This window comes from Drosophila innubila, assembly GCF_004354385.1.
Source record: "Drosophila innubila isolate TH190305 chromosome 3R unlocalized genomic scaffold, UK_Dinn_1.0 2_E_3R, whole genome shotgun sequence".
NCBI lineage: Eukaryota > Metazoa > Arthropoda > Insecta > Diptera > Drosophilidae > Drosophila > Drosophila innubila.
Window position 1 is genome coordinate 22,029,686 of NW_022995380.1, and position 10,056 is coordinate 22,039,741.

The following is a 10,056-nucleotide window of genomic DNA, read 5'->3' on the forward strand; positions in this document are numbered from 1 at the left end:
CAATAAAAATTACGTATACGCTACGAGCGCCCCGAAGCATCGACTTAGTGCCACACGAGCCTTGCGGTAATTGGCAAAATGAAAAGTAAAAAATTAGTACAGTACAAGTATTGTAGCTTGCCACCTGCCACTTGCCGCTTGCCTTCTTCCATTTGCAACCTGCATTTGCAGCAACACCCGCACTATGCCCAACGGCCAAGCTACTCAGATTTTGTCGAGCACCCGACGACCCATAAAACAATGAGCACGAAATTGCCGTGGGCTTAGTATCGGCCTCCAGAAATTGTTTTCGGCAAAAGTCTCAAGTCTACGACTCGGACTCGGACTCAGACTTGGACTGTGGCATGTGGCATGCGGCATATCAACGTGTCGCCAACGCAATAAATCCATAAAGCCGGGCCGCCAAACGCACGAGTGAACCGCTATAGCTGACCCACCCAACCACCACCCAACTACCACCCACATCATCCACTCGGCATTGCTGATGACGCATAGCTGCACGTAGCAAGCAAATTTGCTTTCTGTGTGGCACATGAGAGCACGTTATAATTATTGCACGAAATCTAAGCATTTCCCTGACTTCCCCTCCTCCCCGCTGCCAACAAGCCAATGACTTCAACGGGTTCTTAGCTACAATTGACGACTATAATTATTTTAATGCAATTAAGATATAATTAGCTGTCCAGCCATGTGGTTGTTGCTCAAGTTGAGTTATACTTACGCTATTCACGAGTCAAACGGTTGAATATATTCACAGTCAAAGTAGCCAGACTTACCTGTAATAAAGAAAGTAAACCGATATTAATCAGATAGAAAATTAATAGTTATTTGTGTAAGTGTTTGTGTACTCTAATGTGTAATATCCTGTCGACAACTTAAGTATTTTTTATAAGAGTTACTAAATTAATTTAAAAATATATTCTTGATGTTTTTACCCAATTACTTTAACAATTATCTTAGATAGTTTTACTTATTTACAGCCAATAAAATTTCTCATAAGTTTTTTCTGTTCGAACCGGAACCGGAACTCGAATTTATATGGATCCGGAAATGTTAGTCAAAAGCAGTTGGGGATAAACCAAGAACGTTTACAGCCAACATCAAAGCAACGCTAACAAAATAACAATCACATATTCTCACACACATTCTGACACAAACTAATACAAGCAAAGGTAAACCTACCAGCACAGCAGCTATAACAGAGCACAAGATGAAACAAAAGCAAAAAATAACCAAAAAAAAAAAGAAAAATTTCAAACTGAACTTCAATCGATTGTGAGCAAAAATAAAACAAATTTTTGTAATAATCAAAGTGAATGCAAAGATACAGTGCCAGAAAAGCAGAAAAAGAAGTCGCGAAGCAGACTGAAAAAAATCGCTGCATACACAACACACAACACACACACACACAGAGAGAAAGAACTACAGACAGTAGAGTGCAAATTTGCCCAGCTTTGAAGTACAAAGCGTTTTGCTAAGTTGTGTGGTGCAGGTGGCACTGTCGCCCGTTGGCGAAACAACAGAGCCACAGTCGGAGCCACAATTTGCTGGAATTGAATTTATGGCCAGGCTGGGCATAAAACACGAATTCACCACAAGACGCCATGAGAAGATGAAAACGTGAGAATTGCTTATTTCGCGAAAATTAAAAAAACACATCTGAAGCAAAAACACACACACACACACACTCTCACACACATATTCAGATACACAGTCAGGCAAAACACTGAGACAGACAAGCACATATACATGTTATATATAAAATAGTCCAGCTTCTTCTTGGTGCTGCTTGGAGCAAGAATCTTAACGCAACTGTGACAGTTGCAGCCACTTGAGTACCCGCCTGCCCCACCACGCGCCACTGGCCACCACCAGCCGTGGTTTGTTGCCCTGCAGAAGGCGCATAATTAGAAGCAGAAATAGCAACAACAACAACAACAGCAGCCAGGCACTTTAAGCAGAAGGCAGAAACAGAAGGCAACAAGAAAAGCGACCACAACAAGCGGTAAGAGGCATGAGGCAAGTGGCAAGTGGCAAGTGGCAACCAGGAAGCTGTAACAACAATGCGTATCCATGTCAGCGTCAGTCAAAACAATTGCATTCAGTCACTCCGTCACTTAGTCAAGTGAAGTAAAACTTAAAGTTGGCCAACTCATCCGGTCTACAGTTAATTGACGTGTCTCAAACTGAAACTGAAACCCAGTTCCAGCTGACAAGTCAAGTCCCAAGTCCAATCCCCAAGACGAAAACCCAAGCTTATTCAAGTCTCTTTGGTATTTCGCTTTTGTCCAGGTAATGCATCAAATTCTCTGTGTGTTGCCCATAGTGAAAATGTTAATTTCCAGCCATAACACATACATACACACACACACAAACAGACACACACGGCAGACGCACCATGAAAAGGACATACAAAGCAAATTGTGTGCATTAGGCCCAGTTTATTGGCCAAGCTACACGACGAGTGACTCAAATGAACACTTTTCAATAAGGGCAACTCAACACGAACACGAACACAAACACGAACACGAGCACACACACTTACGCAGTCGAAGTCAACCAGCTGAAAGGTAACATTTGGCAATTTCTTTGGGAACTATGGAACGAATGGTTACGGTCAAAGGATACGTATAATAGATTGCCAGTTAGTTGGCTCAAAAAGGACTCACCCTAAAGGAGTTAACAACATTGCCGTAAGCACACACTGCGTATACGCAATATTAATACAATAATGCGCACACGACACACACACACACACGACACACACACACATATGCAGACTTAAAACCGGAAGAAGCCTGAGCAGAAAATTCATTTAAATAAAATTTTAATCGCATTGTTCGTGAAAGGAAAACGTAAGTTCGTAAGTTGTTGCCAAAAGGGTTCAATTCAAGTGCAGGAAATGAGGCTATTGAATAATTTGAACATTCTAATGAGGTGCCGGGCCATTCAAGTGTAAACACACGTTCGCAATTAGCCAAAAAGGTGCTCCCATTTGTAGTCTAAGGGCAAAGACTGTGATTGGCACTAAAATACCTGATATATTATAATGAAAGCTGAATTTACCTACTAGTTGTTTAAAAGCACTTTAAAGCGTATTTGTACTAGGTAAATAACAGTTTATTTTATGGAGCTCATTTAGCTAACTAAGCACTTTAAAACTTGTTCAGGCTTAAAGCTGATTTTATGCAACCACTCGACACTTAAAATTGTATTTAAACTAATTTGCAACTACAAAATTAAATTATTTTTTTTAATTTTGAATGCTCTAAAATCTCTACATTTTCCTATAGTTTTTTGAGATTGCCCAATTGCCGATTGACGCTTTACGTTTACATTTTATATAGTTCACATGATATTAAGCTGACATAAATCTAAAGGACTCGTAAAATATTTACTCGCTTGCTAATTCAACTGAGAACCTCTTTAAAGCTCATATAAACTTCTAACTTGCATTTTCTAAAGATGACATGAGTTTAACCTGACTTGCCTTTGTCTATAGCTTACTAGCTGATATTTTTTATGCACTTTATGAGTCAGTGTCATTGGTTTGCCATCGTTTGCTTTGCTTAACAAAATGCAGCCAAATGGGAACAGGTAGAATAACCCTTCCGTTTTGTACCTTTACACCACTTCGCACACACTCATTCGGGCACACACATACACACAGAGCAGACAGCTGAGTGTGGATCGCGCTTGGGGTAAATTACTTGACAGAACGCATGAATTTCAAACATTTTGCAACACCGAACGCTGTCATTCTCAGGCCAGGCCATGACAGAGCAACTCTACGCACACACACACATATATATGTACAAAAACTTATGTATATATATAAATGTAAAGTTGATAGTGAGGCAAGCGTTAGGTGTCTGTGCTGTCTAGTCGCATTGTCTGTGACTGTGACTGTGACGAAGTGTTGTCTGTCTGCCTCTGTGTGTGTGTGTGTGTGTGTGTGTGTATACTTCCGCTCATAACTTGACTCGGCTCGTCTCTGCTCTGCTCTGCTCGGCTCGTCTCGACTTGACTCGACTCTTGTCGCCTCAAGTTGACTTGACGGACGTGGCTTATTGTTTCATTTTGGGCTGCCGCCTGCGCTTATGACTGCAAACGCACACAATAGCAATTTATCATGACTTAATTGTGTGTGTGTGTGTGTGTGCGTGTGTTGTCTGTGTGTGTAGTGTACTTGTCAGTGGCGTGTCAAGACAACTTAGTTGTACTTAGACTAGGTTCAATTTTGGCGCCATTTCAGCGTTACCTTTCCCTTTCGCTTGGCAAGTGGCAAACAGCCTTTTTGGGCTGTACTTACAATTGACAAAAACTTGGATTGACACTTTCCATATTCTCTGGGCTCTATTTGCCATTTTCGCGGCATATTTCATGCGCGCGGATAAAAAGCTATTAGGGCTCCAAAAAAGACAGCGCCAGCAAACGACAGCTGTCTTCAACTGCAGACCCAGTGCATAAATCTTGCCATGCCTCAAATGTCAGCCGAAGGGACTCGAGGAGCAGCAAAAAAAGGGGACACAAAAAAAAAAAGGGGGAAGAAAACAGGCGCACACTCGCGTTGTGATAAAATGTCGCGGCGTGCAGCTTTTATGTGGCAACTGTAAATGTGACTGTGGCATTGCAACCGTCTGGCATTTCTTAAGCCCGCAGATTAACTCGGGCTTGTCCGGGTTTGGTCGGAATAGAAGCAGAAGCAGAAGCAGCGCGGTTTTTGGCCTCGTCAAGTCAAATTGCAAATTGCATATTCAAATGCGCGCGGCTTTTTCTAGTCTGCGGCTGTCTCTTGTACAAATAGCAAAGATTTGCGCAAGCAGCGCAAAAATAAATGCAAATGGAAAATGCTTGACAGGCGCAGCGCAAATGTTTTGGTCCTAAATTGAAATTAAATTCAGCAGCTCGACAGCCAGTTCCACAGGGCAACGTGACACACAAACCTATACACATGTCTCATATCTCAGATCTGACCCCAAAAATACAAAATGCATGTAAATGTCTTGCTGTGTCCCTACAACTCTCCCTCCCTCTTCTGGTCTTGCTCTGCTAGCGGCTAAGAAAGCAACTGCCACCAAAAAATGAAATAGAAAAAGCAAGTGAAGAGAAGATAGTAAAGCCGACAGCTCAACATTGCCGAGAGCGTCCAACAGACAGAAGAAGACACTAATGCTGATATGACTTCATCTTCAAAGGACGACATGCCAGCAGCGTTCAAAGTAACGGAAGTGCAACGGCAACTGCAACTGCCACTGCGGGGCATGCAGCGTCTTAGATTGCGCAATATGTGGGCGCAATTTGTGTGCCTGCTGCATAGAGTGTACGCTAATGATTCTACTCATTTTGTTGGTCCCAGTCAATTTAATATGCTCCCTGCAACCACGACAACGACAACAACAGCAACAACAACCACAGCAACAACAATGACAGCGACTAGGATAACAACAAGATGAAGACGAAGAGCAAGACGAAGCAGACAGCTAGGCCAAAAGTAAAAAAGGTAGTGACAGTCCCAGTTTGAGTTCCAGTTTTCGATGCTGCGTTGCAGCTAGAGTCAAGTCGACTCGACTCGACTCGACTCGTGGCCTGCCATCCACTGATGACAACTTAAGAATGTCATTAAATTCTCATACAGCACACAAAAGCTGCATGTGCTTCATGGCGAAAGAATTGCCACGAGGATTTTAGGGACAATTTAAGTAGCACGGATTTAGAAACAGCATCAGCGCCCGCAACAACTGCAACAACGAATTACAACAACACCCAGCAGAACAACGCTGACAACATGAAGAAACATGAAGATGGAGCCCACTAACAACCAGAACAACAACAACAACACTAACAACGAGAACAACAACGACTACCAAGAGAAGAAGAGCGACCGCAGGGACAGGATGCAGCCTCCTGCATGTAGAATAGCAAGCAGTTGTCTCACTTCACTTCACTCCCCTCATCCTCATTCTCATTCTCACTCCCATTCTTCTCTCATCCTCATTCTCACTCCCATTCTTCTCTCCCACTTGATTCGTGTTTCGGCTCGAAAGGAAAAAGCTAACTTGCAAACGAAAAGCAAAAAAAAAAAAAAAGAAAAAAGGCTATTGTCGAGACCCCGACTTAAGGAATACCCATTAAATACTTTTAGGAGCTTAAATTGCTTTCAAAAACTTTAAACTGTCATAACTTGGTCAAAAATTAGCCAATTTCCCTAAGGAATGTGAATTTTAGCAGTATTTAACCTATAATACGATTCTGCATCAAAATTGAAAAATTAAAAAATATAAATGGCAATTTGAACTCGACTTTTTAAAGCTGGTCAAGAACATATACATTAGGGTGCATCGATTTTTTCGAAAAAAAAAAAATGGCATTCCATATTCGTAATCTGCGGTCAATTCTAAGATGTTTTTACCAAGAAACTATAGTTCTAAAATCATTTCCTAGTCCCCGCTTTTTGAGTTGAAAAATTTTGCCTTTTTAGTCCTTCCTAGTCCGAAAATAATGTTGTGTAAAAGTAGTAAAGATATGGTAATAATTAATGAAAAAAATTTCAAAAAAACAGGTTTTTCAACTCAAAAAGCGGGGACTAGGAATTGATTTTAGAACAATGGTTTCTCACTGAAAATATCTAAGAATTCACCATAGATAACGAGTATGGGGTACTATAATATACATGCATATATACTTTACATATATGTATATACTTTAACGTATACAATATATCCATTTACTTAATTTGCAAGTAACGGGTATAAAAAAACATGAAAATAAAGAAGTAGAAAAAAACAAGAAACTGCTTGCATCAAGCTGAGAAAAAAAAGAATCCTCCATTCTCTATTTTTTCTTCTTCTTTTTCTTTTCTCTTCATGCTGCAAGTTTTTCTAAGCGTATTCCTTACGACATGTGCAACGCATTCGCATTCAAAAAGTCTATTTCCCGTGCAATTGCAACAATGCTGTGCGGCTGTAATTGCGTGTGTTAGTTTGTGTGTGCTTATGTGTGTATGTGTGTATGTGTCTGTGTGCTAGTGAACATGTCCCAGCAACATCATCTCCCTTCTGTGGCATGTCTTTGGGCGCCAAAAGAAAACAAATGAGTGGCGGCTGAAGACTGCAAATGTGGAATGAATGAGGTGCCACCAGGGCTGGAGGCTTATTTAGTATGCAGGTTTGTAAGCGACATCAACTAACCAAAATTACACACACTTACATACGTATCCACACACTCACATGTGCCTAGCCACACCTACGAGGTACGAGTACATTTTCTATGGACTTTAAAGGTTTTGAAGTCAAAAAATGTGTAATATTTAAACTAGTAGAATTTGTATGTGCATATTCTTAATTTATAGTATTTAAATTAAATATTTTAATTTCAATATTGTTAATTTAGGTTAATTTAGGTTAATTATAGAGATTAATTTAAATTTTGATGCAGATATTATAAAGTACAACAAAAATTAAATATTCTGTTAAAGCTTTACAGCTTTTACATAAAAATATATGTATGTAAAAATGGGTTTAAACTTAAGTTTAAAGGTATTCAATTAATTTTCATAGAAATTTATGCTAAAATAGAAAAGCGTCAAATTGCGAAGCAAACCAAAATCCGTGGAGAAATGCAGTTTATCCAAAAATTGTTATGGGTAGTTTTTTATAAAATCATTTTTATATTTGAGAAGCGCAAATAAGAAAATAAAAATAATACAATTCAAGAAAATTAATAAAAATAAATAATAAAGAATTTAACGACAGTCAATATAAATAAAACAAATTCTGCAATGGATGAAGGACATGTGGTGAATGGAAATAATGGTTTATTTCTATTATTCGCATCAAGGGAAATGTAAAATTCATAAGGATAAGGTAAATGCTGACAGCAACTTGCGGAATAAACAAACACATTTTGTAATGGGAAATGGTCAGGATGGATCAAAGGATGTGGCAACTGTTTGCACAGTCTATGTTGTTGCTGTTGTTATTGTTATTGTTGCTGCTGCAGGAGTCGAGCGACAGTCCTATTTGCTTATGCGATAAGCATAAGTCGGCAATTGCAATCGTCCAACGCATGTCAAACGCAATGCAAGCCAAAGCCAAGGAGAAAGCGAGAGAAGGTCCTGTCACAGGACTGCCACATATCGAATGCTTATTGACGACAGGCAACAAAGTAAATGCGAGACAGCGGGCATTTATATTAGACATTAAAAGGAAACGCATTCGGCATTTGAAATGCCCAACATGTCGCACAGCAGGATCAAAAGCAAGAACGGAAGTTGCAAGATGCAAACTGAAGCAGGAACAGGAACAGAAGCTGCAACTGAAGCCAAGCCAAGCGACTGCTAACATTGTTGATTGCACATAAGCATATTTATAAAATGCAGATTGCAAAAATAACTTCAACAAACTCCGACTCAAACTTCAGCTGCTGATTTTGTGGCAAGACATTTTCTTGGGTATTTGTAAGCGATTATTTATTCATTCATATTGATTAGTTGTGGACTGTTAACCACGCCCAGGGCCAACGACACTTTCCGGTGTTGTTACCGCAGCAATTGCCAATGTAATTGAATGTACACACCCACACACACACACTTTCACACAGACACTGATACAGGTGAAAGCTCTGGTTGAGAGACAGACACAAACACTTGAAGATAAATGCCTGTAGATGCCCTCAGGCAACGGTAATGGCCATGTTTTTGTTTCTTTTTTTTTCCACTCTGTTCGCACCGCGATTTTCATTTTATTACGTAAAGAATTTTCTTCTTTTTTTTCCATTTCACACATGATTTCTGATTGCCAGCCTAATGCGCCAGACGACGACGACGACGTCGAAGCTCAATGAAAGCGAAATGCTCGACAAATGCGAGCAACCAGATAAACGAAAGTGAAAGCAACAAAAAAACGTAAAAAAAAAACGAAAAAAGAAATGAAAAAATTGCATGTAATGAATAAATTTCGAGTCAAGCAGTTTGGGGCCGGGGTCAGGGTATAGGGGCCATAGGGGGGCGTGGCAAACGCGGTGGAAATGAGCCTGGAAAATCGTGTAATGGAATTGCTGTTGCGTTGAATTTTTCAATTTCATTCAATTTAGAGTCAACGGCGTTGATGCCACCGCAGCACACATTGCATATACGTGTACAATGTACATACTATATTTTTCAAGTGGTTGTGGTCTAAGGCGTCGGCCGAAAGGAAGGGAAAACGGTGGGAAGCGTAGCGCCTCAAAGTTTTAGCGGAAATGTAGCAATTTGTATGCTGCGCCTAAACGAATTTTAACGATATGTGAAATGATATTCGACTTGGGCACTGATCAAAAATGCTTTCGTATTGTGGATAAGTTGCACCCTCAATTCCACACACACTTACACATACATATGTGAAAATGTGTGTGTCTCTGTGGTTTCTTACGTAATTTCACCTTTCGGCAAATTGCCGCCAGAAAGCTCATTAAAAAGTCAACGTATGACGTTGAGGCTCTTAAACTTGTAATGCCATCATAGAGGGGACAACGGAGGAGAACGGGGGCTGGGGTGTAGACGTGACTGCAAATATATGCATTGCCATTGGCTGAATATGGCCGGCCAATTCACACAACACACTCTGGCAACGCTGGCATGACAGCCACAAACAAGCTGGCAGCTCAAATGGGCTTAAGACGAGCACGAGGACGAGACGAGACGAGACGAGAAGAGACGAGTTGCGGGACGAATATTGCGGCCTGTTGCCCATGGTCACAGCAGCAAGTGAAGGGGCAACTGGAGGGGAAAATAGAGGGACAACTGGAGGGACAAGTGGAGAGACAACTGTTAGGGCAACTGAAGGTGTAACAGCGGCGTCAACTTTGTTTTCGCTTTGAGTTTTTGCCACAAACTGCAAAGTGTCAACAACTTGTAATCACCCACAGCGCCAGCTGAGGGCGGCAAGAGAGATAGGGGCGTGTATGGGGGGCGTGGGGGCGTGTCTTTAGCAGCCGCCTACACTTGGTCACATTTTAACACCTGCTCGTTATCAACTTTTGCTGGTTGTGCAAAAACAAAAACCATGCTGCATACCA